Below are 22,762 nucleotides of genomic sequence, written 5' to 3'. Positions count from 1 at the left end.
CAGCCGGTCACATGACACATGAGAGCCAATGTCATTTGACATCACTGGCATCAACGTTGTCGTAACACTTCTTGAGGTGGCAATTTTGAATGTTTAAATGAGTTAGTTAATATATAATAGTAAATAATTATTATATATAATAGTTTATGTAATAGTTAAATGCAGCATCATAATACAGACCAAGGGTGACGAATTGGTGGTGCAGGCAAAAAGTTGCTATAATGATGTATTGTTTTTATACTCCTGGAAGTTGCATGAAGCCAGTCAATTATATTTCAGCAAGTGCTGGCAAGTTTATGTAAGCACACAGAGAACAAACCATGAGCAGACAAGTTTAACCTCTAGAAGAACAGTGATGCATAAAGTACAGCGATTAAAAACAATTCAATAGTGCAACAAGTGGAACAGATTGTGTCTGTCTGATAAAATGTGTTGAGAAAACCCATTTGAGAATAAATGCCTTTCGGAAGTGGCATGATGGTTTGAGATAACTGGAATTAACAAATTTCACAGCTGAACACCAAAGCCTGTACAAGCTCTGTCCTCCTGTGCTATAATCCAGCCTGCTATGCTCAGAGATTAGCATGAAATCCCTCCTAATGCAAGCTGAACACAATTTGGAAAGCACATGCTAATTTATTTAACTCTACAATACCAGAGAAACCATGCGTTCACTCATATACATGGCCCATGATCTGGCTAAAAGAGTTTTTTGTGCGTTGTCTCAGTGTGACCAGAGCAACTATAGGAATACTCGGCCCTCAGATGTGGAACTGAGTGGGCCATTTTTTAGGAATAGAGTGCAACTGTCTGGTTCTGGAGGTAAAAATCCCATGTTTTCCATTGGAGAGTGAATGGTCCACCAATCAGAGAATATGCACCAATATACAGTACAAATGCACAGCAATAAATCAAGTTCCAAACATACGTTTGGGAGAAGCTTGTTCATCTAAGCCTGCAAATCATATCCCAAGGATATACAGTATAGGCGGCTGCTTTCCTTGCACCTGTGACGATTCTTCCGGCATTTTTCCCTGCCCACTCATCCACAACACACTTCCATGGCTCTCTACACAACGCTCAAAAAAGTTCTTCCACCGACAAGTTGTTCCTCATCTTAAGTAATGTTGCTGTCAAACAGCTCACAAATCTAATTTTGTCTGTTTTAGCATTTGCTGCTTTTTACAATTTCTATCTTTTTTCCCCAGAGCAGCACGCAGTGTGAGGCTGCCTCTGCAACTGTATCTGCTCCGGTTTGACTTCACTCAGCCTTATGTAACACAAGGTAATCAATAATTATGGAATTCTAATTCAGTAATTCTAGTAATTGTAAAACCTAATGTTCCATGACTCGAATAGTCGAGTTATACTTCAGTGCCTGACTATCAAGTCAGTCAGCTCTTTTCCTCTGAAGATTATAAGTGGGCATCCCTGAATTAACTCTCACTTGGAAATACTAAGCCGTAGCAGAGCATATTCAAATGTGTTTTAATTTAAATTAAATTGAAAATCTATAATTTACCATTATATATTTTCACTGTATAATTTAATACATACAAAATGCCACAAGGAGTCTTCAGTTTTTGAGTGATGACAAACAAATCATTGAATTAGAGTTTTAATTCGAATGACTGAAACAGAATTTACCAACTCTAACACGTCAACTGTCCTAACCAGATGTGACATGATAAGATTGCAGTGACAAGCAATTTGTCTGTCCACACTGGACTCAACATGGCAGCATGGTACTAATACACTAAAATTATAATAAATGACAATAAAGTCAAAAACTGTGGGCATTTTAGAGGAAACACCACTGGAATAAGCCAACGAAGAACAGTCAGGTGAAACAGTCTGTTTATTGAACGTAATTTTTTTTCTCACGGCAAACCCCAAGGGGATGAATATACAATCACACAAATGTACAGGGCAAATTTACTCTATGAATCAGATCCTCATTTGTGATTCACCATTGTTTATGTTCATACTTCTGTCATTATTTCGGCAATCTCCACGTGGCAGGAAATTGGAGAAAAAGTCAGAGAGAGTCTGTATTTATCACCACTCCTCCATTATGAAACGTATGCTTGTGTGTGACAGACCTCCAACGGAAGAGAGTGAGACCTCAGCACAACAGTCATCACATTGTTTTGAACTGGCTTCTGAAACGTTGGCTTTAATATACTGTTATGAGAAGGATTTCAGACCCATGAGAATTCTTTTGCTGATGGGGCTACCAGGCACGACACTGCAGAAATAGAAACTAAGCCATCGATAGAATGCCTTGTCGCTCATTGTTTGTCACGGTTGGTTAGGACAAAAACTCTGATTAACATGGAAAAGATACCTTTTATCGTGTGACACAGTGTTGTGTCTGGTTAGGACAGGGTGTAAGGCCCGAAACATAGGCTTCTTTATAAAAGTTTGTGAACACAGATGCTTCCAGATATGCAAGCCTGATTTCACGTATCGCTGCATTTGAAAATTAGATGCATTGCATTATCAGTGGTGCTGCAAGGGGTGCTATAGCAAGTATACAGTAGCATAAACTGTGTTCTTCTGTGTACACTTATCTCTTTCAAGTGAACTTTAGTCATGGCTGAGCTACATTTTAAAGAGAATCTTGCAGAACAAATTAGTTTAAGTTGGTTTAACCATTGAAATGTTTATACTGTAGCTATCTACCAGAAAAAATAGCACCGCTGGCAACTGTTTTGCCACCTTGAATACTGAGATTTGTTTCTGCTACTGTAATCCAAAAACACACATTCACGTCTGGGTACCTGCATAGAGTTGTATATGGCTAACATTGTTTTTGCTACTGAGATGCTATTAAAGGGATAGTTCACCAAAAAATTCAAATTCTCTCATCATTTACTCACCCTCATACCATCCGAGATGTGTATTACTTTCTTCCTTCTGCAGAACACAAACAAAGATTTTTAGTACAAAATTTCATCCCTGTAAGTCCATACAATTCAAGTGAATGGTGGCCAGAACTATGAAGGTCCAAAAAGCAGATAAAGGAAACATAAAAGTAATCCATATGACTCCAGTGGTTAATTGTCTATATCTTCAAAAGAGATATGATAGATGAGGGTGAGAAACAGATCGATATTTAAGTCCTTTTTTTTTACTATAAATCTCCACTTTCACTTTCATATTCTTTCACATTCTGAAAGTGAAAGTAGAGATTTATAGTAAAAAAGGATTGAAATATTGATCTGTTTCTCACCCAAAATGATTGCATTGCTTCTGTAGATATATATTTAAACAATGGAGTCGTATTGATTCATATTATGGAGCCTTTATGTACTTTATGGACCCTGCTCATCGTGGTGATGAGGTTTATAATAGATTAGTGTTACTGAATAGCTGGATGTCTGAGTGGTGTCCGGAGAATAGCATTGTATTTGTAGACGATTGGAAGAGTTTCTGGGGTAAAGAGAGACAGACTCCATCCCTCCAGGGAAAGTGCCGCTCTCCTCTCTAGTAATTTAGCTCATAGTCTTAGTAGTGATAGTATTTGACTAACTGGGGCCAAGGTCAGGAAGCAGACAGACTGGCAAAACTGACTGTCTGCTAGCTGCCTTGAGACATCACAGAGGTTATATAAACTACAACACATAGACTTTGTCAACTAGATCTCACATAAAGACTGTGTCTGTTCCCCAAACTGCCAAACACAAAACCTTTATTAAAGGAATGTTCCAGGTTCAATACAAGTTAAGCTCAATCTAAAGCATTTGTGGCATAATGTTGATTACCACAAAAATTAATTTCGACTCATTCCTCCTTTTCTTAAAAAAAAAAAAAAAGCAAAAATCGAGGTTCCAGTGAGGCACTTACAATAGAAGTGAATGGGGGTATTTATTTACATTAAAATACCACTTTTTCAAAATTATAATCACAAGACATAAAGAATATGTGTGTAAACATGATTTTAGTGAGATAAAATCACTTACAAGCCTTTTCTGTGTAAAGTTGTAGCCAATTTTACAACTTTGTTACCATGCTGATGTAATGTCAACAAACCCTAAAACGACTGTGAAAATTACAATTGAAACAACTTTACAGCTCAAATAATACACAAGTTTTAACAGAAGAATTAATGTAAGTGCTTTTAGAAAACTATAAGCTTCACATTTCTGTGTTTAAACCCTCCAAAAATTGGCCACGTTCACTTTCATTGTCCCCATTCACTTCCATTGTAAGTGCCTCACTCTAACCTCGATTTTTGCTTTTTTTTAAAGAAAAGAAGGAATGAGTTGAAATTCATTTTTGTGGTAATCAACATTATGCCACAAATGCTGTCAATTTAGTTTAACTTGTACTGAACCTGGAACATTCCTTTAAGTCATTTAGAAGAAACTTACAAGAAAATTACAAGAAATAAAAGATATACATCCACAGTATGAAAGTTTGGGCTACTAAACATTAGATCTCTTTCATTCAAAGCACTAATTGTTAATGAAATTATTACAGATCATAGTTTGTATGCACTCTGTTTAACAGAAACCTGGCTTAAATCAGATGAATATATTAGTTGAAATGAGTCTACCCCCCTTGAGTCTAAATTCTTCCAGATCTGTCTCAAATACTCAGTATGCCAAAAGGTTCAGAAGAACTTGATGTAGTCACAGAAAATATGGACACAGTCTTCTCTAGCACCCTAGATAGTGTTGCCCCCTTCGATTAAAGAAAGTTAAAGAGAAAAGCCCCACACTGTGGTGCAATAATCACACTCATGTTCTCAAGAAAGCAGCTCGGAAAATGGACAGCAAGTGGAAGAGAACAAATTTAGAGAGGTTGCACTGCATGGAAAGATAGTGTCTCCAGCTACAGACAGGCTGCCAGGTCTGCATATTTTTGCAAACTCATAGAAAATAACCACAACAATTCTTGGTACTTATTTACTAAATTGACAAGAAAGCTTTGACTAAACCAGATATTCCCTCAGAGCACAGTAGTAATGACTTTATGAATTTCTTTACTAATAAAATTGAGACCATCAGAAAGAAAATTGGAATTATTCAACAGTCCGCCATAGCACCTCAGACAGTGTCTCATAGAATTCCCTAAGAACAACATCATTCCTTTGCTGTTATATGTCAAGAAGAGCTAATAAAACTTATTAAATCATCAAAAGCAACAACATGTATGCTATACCCTATACCCACTGAGCTACTGAAAGAGGTGTTTCCTGTAATCTCATAACCTCTTCTCAATATTATATACTCGCTATCTTTAGGACATGTCCCCAGAACTTTCAAGCTATCAGTTATCAAACCACTTATCAAGAAGCCACAGATCTCAAAGTTTCTCCCAGATGCGGTTGAAATTTAATCTAAGAACAAACCCAACATGTCAAGCAGAATTATCTTTTATTTTAGTATATTACCTGTATTAAAGGAGCTTCAAGTGTTCGTGCTTCTCATCTGTGTTGATAACAGATACACTGAAGAAGATCTGTGAAGTTCTTGTGATTGTGTATGTATCTGCTTTTTAAAATTTTTAGATCGGATGGTTATTTCCTTTTAAAGCCGCTCGAAAATCGGTTGATTGACAGGTGAGGGGTGGCACTTCACTGCTGCTGGGACGCATACAGGACAAATTAGCATTTACACCTCAAATGCGATGTGGTCACATATGTTTTTGACCACATTCATATGTGATTTTTGTGATGCAATCACAAAACGTTTTAGACCACGTTTAAACCTGTATTTAATGCTGACCACATGTGATCGGATCATCAAAAAATAAAGTTTTTTTAAATGTTGCAGCTAAAGTGCTTACTAGAACCAAGAAATATGATCATATGAGCCCAATTTTATTGTCACTACATTGGCTGTCAGCTAGGTTTTGTATCAATTTTAAAATTCTGCTAATTACTTACAAAGCTTTGAATGGTCTTGCTCCTCAGTACTTAAGAGATCTTCTATGGCGCTATACAGTAATTCATTAAATTCACTATGATCGCAAAATTCTGTCCTGTTGATAGTACCACAAAAGATCTTTTTCCTGTTTGGCTCCTAAACTATGGAATAGTCTTCCTGACATTGTTTGGGACCCAGAAACACTCTCAGTTTAAGTCTAGACTAAAGACTCATGACTTCAGCCATTACACCTAATTTATCCCTCAACCCATAGTTATGCTGCATTAATCAGGTCTGCTGGAACCAAAAACACTTCTCATTTTCTCTGGGGCACAACTATCCATTTTCGAGTATGTATGCGACTAACTTTTGCGGCCCTTAAATCTGTCGAGTGGGGGAGGGGGTGGTGGGGGTGTTGATTGCCGTCCCCTCATAAGCAATGAGCAGACGGGGGGGGGGGCTCCTTTAGTGAGCCACTGGCACCCCCCTTTACATGGCACCCCTTTGAATTGCATACATTGCATAAATGGTTTTTGCGCCTCTGCACTTTCTATAACTCTGCTACAAAAATAAGTGAAAGGCATCTTGTGGCAGCGGGGGCGTGGTCAAGCATCTCTCCGGAGAGAGAGAAAGCGGTAAGGGCGCTTACACCTGAGCCAAATTATGTCTAACACCTGTCTCTAATTTCAGTAAGCACGGGGAGAGCGGATAAATAGAGCCACACCGCAAGTAGAAGGAGAGAGAGACTGGGCACCACAGAACTGAACAGAAAGCAAGAGTTTTATGATGAGAGTTTTATGTTGGTGAGGCAGTGTGTGATTAAAGTGTATATTGCAAGAGAAAAATAAATCCTTACCTGAACCAGGAAAGCTGCTTGTCGTTTCCTCCCTACACTGGTGCCGAAACCCGGGATTGAAGTTTGGGTTGAAAATGGATGGAAGTCGTCCTGTAGAGTCCTCCCAGTTGGCGGAGATCCTCCAAGCCCTCGCTAGCTTACATCAGAGCCACAAACAGACACTGCTGGAGCTCCGACAAGACCAAGATCACCGCTCAAGCCGAGGACCGGCAGGCGATCCGGAGCCTCCTCAGCCAGGAAGCGTCCTCAGCCACGACCCCGGACGCTCCCACACCGTTACCCCCGCCAGCTTTACAGAAAATGGGGGCGGCGGACGACCCCGAGGCCTTCCTGGATTTGTTTGAGCGGACCGCCGAGATCTGGGGTTGGCCGCTCGGCCAATGGGCGGCACGACTGATCCCACTATTGTCCAGGGAAGCCCAGCTCACGGCTCAACAACTGCCAGCAACAAGCCTCCTGGCCTACGGAGATTTGAAGAGAGCCATCTTGCAACGGGTTGGTCGCACTCCGGAGGAAAGTCGTCAACTCTTCTGGAGCTTGAAGTTGCTCCGTTTGCCTTCACCCAGCGGCTCTGTGACGCCTGCCGAAGATGGCTGCTAGCGGGGGACCGCGACGTCGATGGAGTAATCGACCAGGTGGTACTGGAGCAATTCACACATCGACTGCCAAAAGGGATGGCGGAGTGGGTCCAGTGCCACCGCCCGGCGTCGTTGGCGGAAGCTGTCCAGCTTGCGGAGGACCATATGGCGGCGATCCCGAGGGCGGAAGACCCCTCCTACATTTTTTGTCCCCCCTCTGTTTCTTCCCCCTCCCCTCTCTCCTCTCATTCTGCTCTCTCTCGTCGGGAAATGGTATTCCAGGTGGCTCATTATAATCCCATGGCAGGTCACCTAGGAGAAAGGAAAACACTGAACCGTCTAATAGCCCGTTTCTACTGGCCGGGCATTGGCGGCGATGTCCAAAGGTGGTGTGCGGCGTGCCATGAATGCCAGCTGGTTAACACACTGGCCACCCCAAAAGCACCATTGCGCCCTCTCCCTCTGATCGAGGTCCCCTTTGAGAGAATTGGAATGGACCTCGTCGGGCCATTAGAATGGTCAGCACGCGGACATCGCTTTGTATTGGTCCTAGTGGACTATGCAATGCGATATCCGGAAGCCGTGCCTCTTCGCAACATCTCAGCACACAGTGTTGCGGAGGCACTCTTCAAAATAATCTCCCGGGTGGGGATTCCAAAAGAAATCCTCACCGATCAGGGCACAACATTTATGTCACGGACACTACGCGAACTGTACGAGTTGTTAAATATTAAATCGATTCGCACCAGCGTATACCATCCTCAAACGGATGGCCTGGTGGAACGATTTAATAAAACCCTCAAAAACATGATTCGTAAGTTCGTGCACGATGATGCTAGAAATTGGGATAAATGGCTCGACCCCCTGTTATTCGCAGTACGAGAGGTCCCGCAAGCCTCCACTGGCTTCTCCGCATTCGAGCTGCTGTATGGGCGACGCCCACACGGTGTGCTTGATATATTGCGAGAGGCCTGGGAGGAGGGACCTTCAAACAGTAAAAATGAAATTCAGTACGTTCTTGATCTTAGAGCAAAACTCCACACCTTGGGGCAACTAACACAGGAGAATTTGCTCCAAGCTCAAGAATGACAGCGCCGACTGTATGACAGGGGAACTCAGCTAAGGGAATTTGCACCAGGAGATAAAGTGCTTGTATTGCTGCCCACATCGAGCTCTAAATTACCCGCCAAGTGGCAAGGACCCTTTGAGGTCACACGACGAGTGGGAGATCTCGATTATGAGGTTAAACGAACCGATAGAGGGGACGCACATCAAATATACCACATCAATCTCCTGAAATTGTGGAGGGAGGCGGTTCCCGTGACGTTGGCTACGGTAGTTCCCGAGAAGGCAGAGCTCGGACCGGAGGTGAGTTCAAAACATAAACAGTTCACCCCAGTCATTTGCGGAGACCACCTCTCACCGAGCCAACTCGCGGAGGTTGCTAGGTTGCAACAGGAGTTTGCAGATGTGTTCTCCCCTCTACCGGGACGTACAAACCTCATCCATCACCACATCGAGACCGAGCCGAGGGTCGTGGTACGTAGCTGCCCCTATCGACTACCCGAACACAAGAAGAAAATTGTTCGGGAAGAATTGGATGCGATGCTTGATATGGGGGTAATAGAAGTATCCCACAGTGATTGGTCCAGCCCAGTTGCTCTAGTGCCTAAGAGCGACGGGTCTGTGCGATTCTGTGTGAATTATAGAAAAGTTAACGCGGTGTCTAAATTTGATGCATATCCAATGCCTCGCGTTGATGAGTTGCTCGATCGGTTGGGCACTGCTCGTTTTTATTCGACATTGGACTTGACGAAGGGTTATTGGCAGATCCCCTTGACACCAATTTCCCGTGAGAAAACCGCCTTCTCCACACCGTTTGGATTACACCAATTTGTGACACTTCCGTTCGGTTTGTTTGGAGCCCCAGCTACGTTTCAGCGTCTCATGGACCGAATCCTCAGACCGCATTCAGCTTACACCGCTGCCTATTTAGATGACATCATTATTTATAGCAATGATTGGCAGTGGCACATGCAACATCTGAGGGCGGTTCTGAGATCGCTGCGCTGAGCGGGACTCACAGTGAATCCGAAGAAGTGCGCGATTGGACGGGTGGAGGTACGGTATCTGGGGTTCCACTTGGGCCACGGGCAGGTGCGTCCCCAAATTGACAAGACAGCGGCAATTGCGACCTGCCCGAGACCCAAGACCAAAAAGGGGGTGAGACAGTTCCTGGGGCTGGCTGGCTATTATAGAAGGTTCGTACCTAATTATTCGGACGTCACCAGCCCGCTGACTAAACTCACTAAAAAGGGAGTTCCAGATCCGGTCCAGTGGATGGAGCAGTGTCAACGGGCATTCACGCAAGTTAAAGCTGCACTTTGCGGGGGGCCGCTTTTACATTCACCTGACTTCTCTCTCCCTTTTGTTTTACAGACAGATGCTTGAGACAGAGGGCTGGGGGCCGTACTCTCGCAGTTGGTGGAGGGGGAGGAGCGCCCGGTGCTGTACATTAGCCGTAAGCTCTCGTAAAGGGAAACTAAGTACAGCACCGTGGAAAAGGAGTGTCTCGCCATCAAGTGGGCAGTCCTCACTCTCCGATACTACCTGCTGGGGTGGGCCTTCACCCTCTGCTCGGATCACGCCCCACTCCAGTGGCTCCATTGCATGAAAGATACTAATGCCCGGATCACCCGTTGGTATATGGCTCATCAGCCGTTTAAGTTCAAGGTACTCCACAGACCGGGGGCGCAGATGGCGGTCGCCGACTTCCTTTCCAGGAATGGGGGGGAGTGGTAGGCAGGCCGGATGCCGCCCCGGCCTGAGTCGGGCGGTGGGGATATGTGGCAGCGGGGGCGTGGTCAAGCATCTCTCCAGAGAGAGAGAAAGCGGTAAGGGCGCTTACACCTGAGCCAAATTATGTCTAACACCTGTCTCTAATTTCAGTAAGCACAGGGAGAGCGGATAAATAGAGCCACACCGCACCTGAAAATGTTTCAGTGGAACCGCTGTTTTCTGTTTGAACGCCTTCAAACAGGCCAGCACCGACTGGGCGCGCTCGTTCGTAAGGTGCGCCGTCAAGGAGACTGAGTCCAACTCCAAACCGAGAAAAGAGATGCTCTGAACCGGGAGGAGCTTGCTCTTTTCCCAGCTGACCCGAAGCCCTAGTCGGCTGAGGTGTGAGAGCACCAGGTCCCTGTGTGCGCATAACCCGTCTCGAGAGTGAGCTAGGATTAGCCAGTCGTCGAGATAGTTGAGAATGCGAATGCCCACCTCCCTTAACGGGGCAAGGGCAGCCTCTGCGATCTTCGTAAAGACGCGAGGAGACAGGGACAGGCCAAAAGGGAGGACTTGTACCGATACGCCTGACCCTCGAACGCAAACCGCAGGAAGGGTCTGTGTCGAGGAAGGATCGAGACGTGAAAGTACGCATCCTTCGGGTCTACCGCCGCGAACCAATCTTGATGCCGGACGCTCGCTAGAATGCGTCTTTGCGTCAGCATCTTGAACGGGAGTCTGTGTAAGGCCCGGTTCAGTACTCGCATGTCCAAGATTGGCCGCAACCCACCGCCTTTTTTCGGTACAATGAAGTAGGGGCTGTAAAACCCCCTCTTCATCTTTGCTGGAGGGACAGGTTCTATCGCGTCCTTCCGTAGGAGGGTAGCGATCTCCGCGCAAGGTAGCAGCGTTTCCATCTTTCACCAAGGTGAAGTGGACACCGCTGGACCTGGGCGGATGCCCAGCGAAGTGAATCGTGCAGCCGAGTCGGACGGTCCGGACCAGCCCTCGCGACAGACTGGAAAGCGCAAGCCATGCACCCGAGTTCCACGCAAGGGGGACCAAAGGGACACCGTCATCGGATGTACCGGCGGGTGGGGCCTCGCGGCGGGGCGGAGCTTGAGGTGCCACACCACATCGTGGCCGTGCTGAGTCCGAGGACATCGAAGCACTTACCTGGCTCCTTGTGACCACCCCCGGAACAGCCTGGGACGGGGGAGGAAGAGGCCTGTCCTCATGACCCGTGGAGACTGTCACATCGGGGGCGGATTTGTGCCACAGCTGGGCGCTCAGGGCGGGAGACCGCCGCTGGAGCGCCAACCTGCCAAATGGAGTGGTGGACGGTGGTCGTGATGCCAGCCATACACACCGAATATGTGACCCAGGGAACAAGGAAACCACTCTTGCGGAGCTCTTGAGTACTGCAGCCACTTGGGCATGCAGCGCAATTTAAATGCAAAAGGTAACAAAAAGAAGATCTGCTTACCAGCTCCAGAGCAGCGGGTTTCGTTGTCCCTGGGTCGCCCGTCTCAGGGGCGCTTCGAAGACCTCCGTGGGTTCTTCAGTGCCGGCTGTGAGACGGGTGGCGTCGGCTTCCTGCAGTGGGCTCCACGCCGGGGCCGGGCCGGACGGGCGGGCTGCGGCGGAGCCGGTGCAGTCACCGCAGGGGGACGCCCTCGGCGATGAGTAGATGGGGGGATCTTGAGCCACGCTGGGGCAGGACAAGCCGGCTAGCATCCATCTACTGCTCTACCATCGAGAACTGCTGGGCAAAGTCCTCGACAGTGTCGCCGAATAGGCCCGCCTGGAAAATGGGGGCAGCAAGGAATCGTGTCCTGTCGGCCTCACCCATCTCGACCAGGTTGAGCCAAAGGTGGCACTCCTGGACCACTAGTGTGGCCATCGTCCGCCCGGGAGACCGCGCCGTGACCTCCGTCGCTCGGAGAGCGAGGTCGGTCGCCGAGCGCAGTTCCTGCATCAATCCCGGGGCGGAACTACCCTCGTGCAGTTCCTTTAGCGCCTTGGCGGACTTGCAGGAGAGCCATGGCGTGCAGGGCGGAGGCGGCTTGTCCAGCAGCGCCGTAGGCTTTGACCGTCAGAGACGACGTAAACCTACAGGCCTTGGACGGGGGCTTTGGGCACCCATGCCAGGTGGCGGCGCTCTGCGGGCATAGGTGCACCGCGAGCACCTTTATCCACCGGGGGATTGCCGAATAACCCTTGGCCGCCCCACCATCGAGGGTAGTGAGAGCGGGGAAGCTGAAAAGATCGGGACCGGGCAGTAAAAGGTGCCTCCCGCGATCTTGTCAGCTCTTCATGCACTTCCGGGAAGAAAGGAACGGGGCGGGGCGTGGCTTTGAGCGGCGCCGCGAGCCCAGGAACCAATCACAGAGCCGCGAGGGTTCAGGGAAGAGCGGTGAAATCCACTCTAACCGACGCTCGCGGCTGTCCGGGAAAGCATGTCGTCATCTCCGCGTCAGCCTGTGACTGGGCGATCGACCCCGAAGGGAGGAGCCCAGCCGAGGCTTCCGACTGGACGAGCCCGCTCTCCGATGCTGCGCTCGAGAGCTCATCACTTTCGCGGGCTCCGAATAAGAGGTCGAACTCGCCGTGAGACGAGCCGGCGGACTCACCCGGAAGCCCGATCGGGGCAGACGAGCGTGCTGGGGAATGGGAGGTCCGCGGGGGGATACCCGGCGGAGGCGGTCCCATTGGGGTCCCCAAATCGCCCCCAGTGCTAGCCGCGCTGGCCTCAAACCCGTGGGTAAAAGGACCGAGGCGGGAGCCTCTGGGGTGGCTCGCTTCCTTACGAAGGCGAGCCGCGACCGCAACGTTGCCATGGACACATTCTCGCAATGAGAATGTGACCATCCACGAACGCTGTCTCCGCGTGAGCAGTGCCCAGACACGAAAGACAGTGATCGTGACCGTTAGAAGGCGAGAGATAACGAGCACAACCAGGAATAACACACAATCGGAAAAGCATCTTTAAAAAGACGTTCCGTGTGTGCGCTCTTTTAGAGAAATATATACTCTTTTAGAGGGGAAAAATGCTCTTTCAGAAAATATACTCTCTAGTTTTTCTGCCGAAGCACCCAGGGGCGTTCTCTGCAGTGCACCAGTGCAGAGGGGGGAGAAGCCGCTGAAATGCGCCGTCAGATCCAGCAGGTGAATGAACAGTAGTATTCAGCTCAATGAGCATGACCGTTCGGCTCCGAAGAGAAAATCTGAATGAGTGGTTGCATACCAGCTCCTTTTATACCCGTATGTTCGGGGGAGTGGCATGCAAATACCACTCGCCAATTTTCATTGGCCTTTTATCAAAGACCAGAGGTGTCTCGGGCTCCCAAGAGTGACCCCTAGTGTCACTACATCGACACCAACGTCGAGTGAGTGACAGATAGGGAACTATAAAAAATCAACCCGTCAAAACATGTTTGCCATTTGAAACTGTGTTTTTCTCTGGTTTGGACATTAAAACAGACATGCACACAACACTTGCGCAAATTGGATAAGCTGGCAAGAACGCTGGTAAAGGTGTATATATGCAGAGTGAAATCAGGGTAATTGGCAAAAATCTATGTGTTCTGATCGGTTTTTGATTTATGAACTTATCCAATAAAAGAACTAAGTTTAATATATGACCAAACACATTAAGAATAATGAGTGTAGGACTGTGTATCTAAACATTTTATGACGAACATGTTTTCAATTTCTGAATAAATGTAATTTAAGAAAATACATTTTTATTTTTGCAATTCTTACTTTGTATTTTTATCTTTTATTATTAAGTAATAATAATAATAATTCCTTACATTTATACTGTATATTGCTTTTCTAGGCCCTCAAAGCACTTTACATAGTAGAGGGGGAATCTCCTCAACCACCTCCAGTGTGCAGCATCCACCTGGATGATACGACCGCAGCCATAGTGCACCAATACGCTCACCACACACCAGCTATTGATGGAGAGTAAAATGATGCAGCCATTTCAGGGATGGGGGATATTAGGAGGCCATGATAGGGGACACTATAGATAAGGGCCAATGGGGGGAATTTGGCCATGGGATTTTTAATGACCACAGAGTGTCAGGACCTCAGTTTAATGTCTCATCCAAAAGACAGTGCCTTTTTACAGTATAGTGTCCCCATCACTTCACTGGGGCATTAGGACCCACACAGACTGCAGGGTGAGCACCCCTTGCTGACCTCTCTAATACCTCTTCCAGCAGAAACCTTAGTTTACCCCAGGAGGTCTCCCATCCAGGTACTGACTAGGGTCAACCCTGCTTAGCTTTAGTGGGCAACCAAGCAAGAGCTGCAGGGTGATATGGCCACTGGGAAGTAGTCAAGCAGATTTTGTTTTACAATACTCTTAATATTTAAAATAAAAAAAAATTTTCCACAAAATCAAAGACAGTAAAGTATAACCAACAAGGAGAAAGTAAATTTGTAATCATGTGACCCCCAAAAAATAAAAAAATAAAAACAACAACATAAAACTAGAAATGATATCCCACAGAGGACCCTTTTAGACCCTCATAATTGTGTGTCAAGGTCAATATGTTTCTTCAAAACTGTCATATAATTTGACCTTTTTATAACATGTCAAGATTAGTTAGTGTTTTGTTTTACATACTGATTTTACAAACATAATGGTTAAACTACATTATTTTATGCCATTAAATAAAAATTTGGTGTTCCCTAATAAGTCATTTACAAATGCATTATAAATCATTGATATGTGGTTATAACAACATCAATAAAAAGGGTGAATTTAATGCAGTGCTTGCTAGATTGTCAGAATTTTAACATATGCTCTAAATGCTTAATAAATACACTTATTCATTTTTAAATTATAAAAAAAAAAACATAAAATGCTCTAAATCATGATTTATTTCATAATGTAATAAAATAGACAGTTATAGTGAGATTGAAAGCATGGACTATGTAATTTTGCTACAGTGCCCTATATTGTTTATATGCCCATAGTGTTTTTATTCATTACTGTAATGTATATATTGTTTCCTTGTCACGTTGAAGTCAAAAGAATGGTGCGGTAAAACTTTACAGTAATGTTGTATTAGTTCACATTAGTTAACATAAATTAACAATGAACGATACTTTTACGGCATTTATTAACCTTGGTTAATGTTAATTTCAACATGTACTAGTACAATTCCACATTTTAAAGTTGTATGTTAACATTAGTTAATTCAATATGAACTAACATAGACTAAAAATGAACAACAGCATTTTTAAAAACTAACCATAACCTAGATTAATAAATGCTGTTAAAAATATGTTGTTCATTATTAGTTCATGATGCCTAATGCATTAACTAATGTTAAAACATGGAACCATTTTTGTAAAGTGTTACCAATGGGGCTACTTTGAGTGGTGTCACCTAGTACTTGTTTCCTAAAGTCCTCTGCAAAAACACTTTTCGGCTCTTCATGCTCATTCACAGCAGATATCATATAATAAAGCCTGATGACCATTAAACCATACTCAACTTTATGCACAGATTTCTAATGTTGGCAGCTCTTTTATAAATGCTTCACTGGTGTCCACTTTACATTAAGGTAGATTTTGTAGGATACTGAATTTGTTGAATAACTGTTATTAATCATTTATAACATGTAAGTCTCCATTCTTATTCATGTTGTTATAATCACAGTGTGATTATAATGCACACATCAGTGATTTATCATGCATTTGTAAATGACTAATTAGACATTAATGAACCCCTTTATAAACCTATAACAAAGGAAACATTAATGTAAAGTGTTACCCAAATGTTTTGCTTAAAAAAAAAAAAATTACAATTTTTTTTTTTTTTACCATTTTATGTATGAAACCAACATGAATACAAACATGAGATTTCTAAGAACTTTGCACATTGTGTATTTCAAACTAGATCTTTAAAAGATTTCTACTTATCATCTCAAACATCCATATTTGTCACTGACCCATTATACAACTCATTTTACACCTTTGTAAATGAAGACCAAACTGAGTAGATGAATGTTATAATTTCATGTTTTTTCAGTGATACTGCAAAAGTGTTGTAAGTAAATATTGTATTGTAAAGTGTGAGGTGCACCTGATGAGATTTGCTGTGGCACACTTGTTTGCCAGTGCTCAGTAAACCTCCACATGTGAGAGATCTTCACAGTCACTTTATATGAATTATCCAGCATGTCCAAACCCATGAGAGAGGGATTTATTTTAACACTTTTATCTTAACACAATATTTTGACCCTTTCTGCATAAAACATAGAGCCATAAAGAGGGACATTTTCAAATTGGATCCTTTTAATACCTTCCATCGACTAAGTAAAGGTTGAGCTCTCCATTGTCTGTTATGTGGGCTAATTGCTTGCATTATTTCAGTTATGTATATCGCATTAACAGAGAGCATCAGAAATACACCTCAATCTCAGTGAACACATGCTGCTCTGCAGTCACGCACTGATTCCTCAAGACTTCAGCAGACTGAATCGACAGACAGATTGTGACAGTAATGCCATGTCATGGAAAGTCAAGGAAAACAAGCTCTAAAACCAATAACTGGCTTGAACAAATTAATGTTGGTATGCTTGCAGGAACTTTTTTACCACAGCGGTCAACGTGTGAACTGAGAACTTTTACCAGTCATTAACATTTACTATCTGTCTTTTTCTTTATTTTTATTAAAGACCCAGTGAGAGAGGCCCGGGTAGCTCAGCAAGTATTGACGCTGACTATCACTCCTGGAGTCATGAGTTCTAATCCAGGGTGTGCTGAGTGACTCCAGCCAAGTCTCCTAAGCAACCAAACTGGCCCGGTTGCTAGGGAGGGTAGAGTCACATGGGGTAACCTCCTCGTGGTCGCGATTAGTGGTTCTTGCTCTCAATGGGGCATGTGGTAAGTTGTGCGCAGACTGCGGAAAGTAGCATGAGCCTCCACATGCTGTGAGTCTCTGCGGTGTCATGCACAGCGAGCCACATGATAAGATGTGTGGACTGACAGTCTCAGAAGTGGAGGCAACTGAGACTTGTCCTCCGCCACCCGGATTGAGGGGAGTAACTGTGCCACCACGAGGACCTACTAAGTAGTGGGAATTGGGCATTCCAAATTGGGAGAAAAGGGGATAAATAAAAAATTTAAAAAAAAAAGACCCAATGGAATCACTTAATGTGCACAGTTTTCTTCTGTGTTGAAGTATTTCCTTTTGAAACAGGAAGTTTGAGCGGGACATATTGAGGGGATCATCCCTTTTATGTTTGAATGGCCAGTAGGCTTGAGTTACATCAACGCCATGAACATGATTTGCTACATGCTAGTCAAAAGCAGGCGGTATTAGGCGGAGGGATCTTCTCATTCAAACATTTGAATTAACAAAAATCTGTGAAATGCAAGATGATTTATCAAATTTGTCCATCATACGCTGTACATTAACACACTGCTCTGGAAAAAATGAAGAGACCACTGCAAAATGATCAGTTTCTCTGGATTTACTATTTATAGGTATGTGTTTGAGTAAAATGAACATTTTTGTTTTATTCTATAAACTACTGACAACATTTCTCCCACATTCTGAAATAAAAATATTGTCATTTAGAGCATTTATTTGCAGAATAACAAAAAAGATGCAGTGTTTTCAGACCTCAAATAATGCAAGGAAAACAAGTTCATATTCATTTTTAAACAACACAATACTAATGTTTTAACTAAGGAAGTGTTCAGAAATCAATATTTGGTGGAATAACCCTGATTTTCAATCACAGCTTTCATGCGTCTTGGCATGCCCTCTACCAGTCTTTCACCTTGCTGAAGCACCCCCAGAACATCACTGATCCTCTACCAAATTTCACAGTGGGTGCAAGATACTGTGGTCTGAAGGCCTCTCCAGGTCTCCGTCTAACCATTAGACGACCAGGTGGAGGATAAGTGATGATCTGGGGGTGCTTCAGCAAGGATGGAATCGGGCAGATTTGTCTTTGTGAAGGATGCATGAATCAAGCCACGTACAAGGTTATCCTGGAAGAAAATGTGCTTCTTTCTCCTCTGACAATGTTCTCCAACCGTAAGGATTGTTTTTTCCAGCAGGACAATGCTCCATGCCACAAGCCAGGTCAATCAAGGTGTGGATGGAGGAGCAGCAGATCAAAACCCTGTCATAGCCAGCCCAATCTCCAGACCTGAACCCCACTGAAAACCTCAGGAATGTGATCAAGGGGAAGATGGATGGTCACAAGCCATCAAACAAAGCTGAGCTGCTTGAATTTTTGAGCCAGGAGTGGCATAAAGTCACCCAACAGCAATGTGAAAGACTGGTGGAGAGCATGCCAAGACACATGAAAGCTGTGATTGAAAATCAGGGTTATTCCACCAAATATTGATTTCTGAACTGTTCCTAAGTTAAAATATTAGTATTGTGTTGTTTAAAAATGAATATGAACTTGTTTTCTTTGCATTATTCAAGGTCTGAAAACACTGCATTTTATTTGTTATTTTAACCAGTTGACATTTTCTGCAAATAAATGCTCTAAATGACAATATTTGTATTTGGAATTTGGGAGAAATGTTGTCAGTAGTTTATAGAATAAAACAGAAATGTTCATTTTACTCAAACACATACATGTACCTATAAATAGCAAATCCAGAAAAACTGATAATTTTGCAGTGGTCTCTTCATTTTTTCCAGAGCTGTATGTGGGTGTTTCTTCTACTTTCAGTCCTGTGAATTTCTAAAAAGTAAAATCCCATTAAAAACTTTTTTCACTCTCTCATGAGTTTATTTCATTTGTCTACTAACAATGTCCAACAGTGTATGTACATGCATCACTGGAGATTTATGTCATTTTTGTCATGAAAATTCATTTCCAGCACATCTCAGATTCTGTTTTGTGTTTAACAGAATTCTGTGCTGGAAATGACGCTGATGGAAATGGAAGCGTAGCGGTATTTCTGTCAGGAAGACTCGTAGTAGCATACAACATTCATTCAATTCAGGCGTCATAAATTTTATTTAACTACAACAGTTGATCAAGAACTCATACGAGGGAATGACATGCAGAATCATCCACGGAGGGCAGCTCACTAACTGCTTCCAGGTGAAGACCGGAGTCAAACAAGGATGTTTGCTGACACCTTTCCTCTTTCTTCTCGCCATTGACTAGATCATGAAGATGTCCACCTGTGAATGCAAAAATGGAATCCAGTGGACTTTGTGGAACCAGCTCAATGACCTGGACTTTGCCGATGATCTTGCACTATTCTCCCACAGCCACCAGCAGATGCAGGAGAAAACAAATGTTGTGGCAGCCATATCATCGCAGGTAGGACTCAACATCCACAAAGACAAGACCAAGATCCTTAAGACCAACATCAGCAGTACTGAACCAGTCATCATGCATGGAAGTCCACTCGAAGATGTGCAGTCCTTCACGTACTTGGGAAGCATTACAGACCAGCTGGGAGGTACAGATGCGATTGTCAAGGCAAGGATCGGCAAAGCAAGAATGGCTTTCATATAGCTCAAAAACATTTGGAGCTCAAAAGAGCTGTCTTTGAAAACAAAGATTCGGCTGTTCAACTCTAATGTAAAGTCAGTACTGCTTTATGGGGCCGAAACCTGGAGATCGAGAAAAAACACCATCAAAAGAATCCAGACATTTATCAACAGCTGCCTTAGAAGGATTCTACAGATCCGCTGGCCAGACACTATCAGCAATACCAGTCTCTGGGATAGCACCAGCCAACTTCCTGCAGAGAAAGAAATTCAGAAGAGAAGATGGAGATGGATAGGGTACACCCTGCGCAAACCACCAAACAACATCACTAGGCAGGCTTTGCAATGGAACCCCCAAGGAATGCGGAAGAAAGGCCGTCCAAGAAACACCTGGTGACATGACCTTGAGGCAGACATCACCAAGATGGGATACAACAGGAGTCAGCTGGAAAGAATGGCCCAGGACAGAAACCTCTGGCGATCTATTGTTGGCGGCCTATACCCCGAAAGGGTTGAGAGGGCATAAGAAGACAACAGTAGACAAGAGGCTGAAGGATAAAATGATGAATAAATGAAGGCAAGTTTTAAATATGAGACTGTTGCGGTGCTTTCAACCATCTTGATTTAGCAATGTTTTAAGGACTGTAAACTATAATCTCTCCTCCTCCTCTTTCCAAAAATGTGCTTCATATATTACATAATGAAAAATACACCTGCCTGTTATCTCATAGGTCTCAAAATTCATTTATTATGTTACAGCAGATATCTAAAATAAAACATTTACGTTACGCATACATAATTTAAATAAGACCACATTTTGACTCTTGTTCACGCAAATGTGCCCAATCATTTATTAATAAATTCAGACAGTCGTTTATAAATCCAGATTTATTCCTCACTTTTGATGTAGGATCAAATCCAAGAATTTAGGATCAAATCTGATCGTATGTACGTTTTATAAATGAGTCCCCTGGGTCATTAACAAATATGGTGACAAATATGTCCCTTGACTTTCAGTCATGATAAAGATTCAAATAGTCAAGAAACCCCATTAAAAGGCATCTTTATTAAATGACCGATATGTTTTCTTCTTTGAAGCAGATACCTAATATTTAGTCGATTAAAGCTTCACATGTCATGAATCATGCAATGTGTGTTGGTTTTGACAAAGGCTTCGACAAAGCTTTGGTATCAACATCACATCATTACTTGAATGAACATATTTGCCCTCTTGATCTGCATCTTGTGGCATTTGTCAGTCCTTTGACCTTTTCAATCCGTGTATCTTCTGTTCAAACAGGTGTTTTTGTTTTTTCATTTTTCTGCACAAGAGAAAACAAATATACACAAATGTATTCATTTAAAAAAAAAGTAGATTTCTAGCCTTTTTCTATTTTTTGTTTCTCATTCTCCCTTCTAAAAAATTAAAAATGAAGAGAAGAAAAACAAAAATCTAAAAAAACTCTTATTTTTAATTTACTGTACATAACTCTTCTCAATAACACAAAAGTCACCAGCAGGGGAGTAAAGATAAGAGACCTAACATATTTAATGTGGGGTAAGAGGATGTGACTCTTCAGATGATAAATAATAGTATAGTAAATATGGCATTTAGTGGAAAAAATATTATCATGGTGATTTTAAGGGATATAGAGTAAAGTGACTTTTATGGGGGGAAGGAAAGCCCTATTCAGAAGGGATAATTTTACGGACATACTGTATGTCTGTATGATCTTACTGCAGATGTCTGTAAATTTACCATCGATTTGCATGATGGGACTTAAGCGATGTCTGCAGAAAACATAGGGATGGGCATGTCTTCTGCATTTACTCACTGTCACCACATAACTGACCTATCAGAAAATGTATTGCTGTGCATTAATTATGCAGGACATTTTAAACATGATCAAATACTGTATCTGCTATTATTAGAAGAAACTGATTGGAATATCTGGCAAAATATAACAGAACTGGTGATATTAGTGAGCCTGAAATCCTATATTACACTCTTGAATAAAAAATATGGACAATCCATTCACATTATATTTGTCCCTCTGCATAATATGTTCTGAAACGTGGGGGGCAAATCACAATTTTATGTGTTTGTGTAGCTACTTTTCTCTTTTTCTCTTTTACCAGCATGTCAGTTTGCACGGGATTATAACCAGGGGTTATTTTTACCAGCCGTTTTTTTATTTACCAGCCATTTTATAGAAGGTAAAATAGTCTACGGGATAATCTTTATTGATGCGTGAATGTGTAAAAATTACTGGTGTGACCAATTCGCACGGGATTAAATTCAGGGAGAAACTCTGGTAAATATTACCTTTTCCCACATCCCCATATAAAACTAAGTTGTAGCATCTATGATCCTCACAGGAACAGCAGAACATAAAGTAGGTTAAATGTGTCAATCCTTGTTAGCCTTTACGCGAACTTCCGTTGACATTTCAGGAAATAACAGCCTACAGATGAGTTGCAGAAAATTGGAAAATCTAATTTACAAAATCAATATTAAGGTAATTTTTCTCAAACTTAATTTTCCGAATGCATAATGCATTTTTAAAAAGGGAAAAAACCTGTTTTAGTGAATAATTTACCAAAGCAAATAATTGCTAAATAAAAAGACACGTTTTTTTATTTCAAAACGGATATGGAATGAGCAGAAGATACATGGATTCTTTTCATAATATATCACAGTTGTTGATTCCTTTTGCCGCCTTCTTCAAGAACACCACTCTATGGTGTTACAGTTTCATGTGTCATTTTCCCTTTGTTTCTCTGGTAAGTGCATCTATGCTCGCCTCTTTTGCAAGGGCCTTACACAATGCTAAGCATAAAGCCTATTGTTTATGCTTCTCCACAGCTGAAAGGAGCTCTGAGGTTGTAACTGCAAGTCTCCTTGTCCTCCAACACATTTGTACTACCCTGGCATTCACTGCTATATTCTCTCCTCGGGCAGTGTGTCCAAGTCTTGCGACACCGCAACCGCAGTGCTTCTGCTATTGGCTCAATCCATCTCCTAAGCAGCGCAAATGTGCCGTCCAGGCGCTGCAACTGCGGCATGTATTTCTGGTCATGAGACTAAGCATCCCACAACACCGCAACTGTGGAGTGCTTTCTGCTTAACCGTTCCATATTATGCATCACCTATGCTGTTACAGCTGCAGTC

The 22,762-nt window shown here is 43.2% G+C and overlaps 1 pseudogene; it reads left to right on the top strand.

The window, feature by feature from the left end:
* The window catches only part of LOC127410457 (uncharacterized), a 40,333-nt pseudogene extending 20,217 nt beyond the window's left edge, over nt 1–20,116 (top strand).
* Nucleotides 20,117–22,762: the final 2,646 nt, after the last annotated feature.

The sequence above is a fragment of the Myxocyprinus asiaticus genome, chromosome 19, assembly GCF_019703515.2.
Source record: "Myxocyprinus asiaticus isolate MX2 ecotype Aquarium Trade chromosome 19, UBuf_Myxa_2, whole genome shotgun sequence".
In the NCBI taxonomy this organism is placed as follows: domain Eukaryota; kingdom Metazoa; phylum Chordata; class Actinopteri; order Cypriniformes; family Catostomidae; genus Myxocyprinus; species Myxocyprinus asiaticus.
Note: the sequence above shows the minus strand (reverse complement) of the source record. Positions and strands in the feature narration are given on the sequence as shown.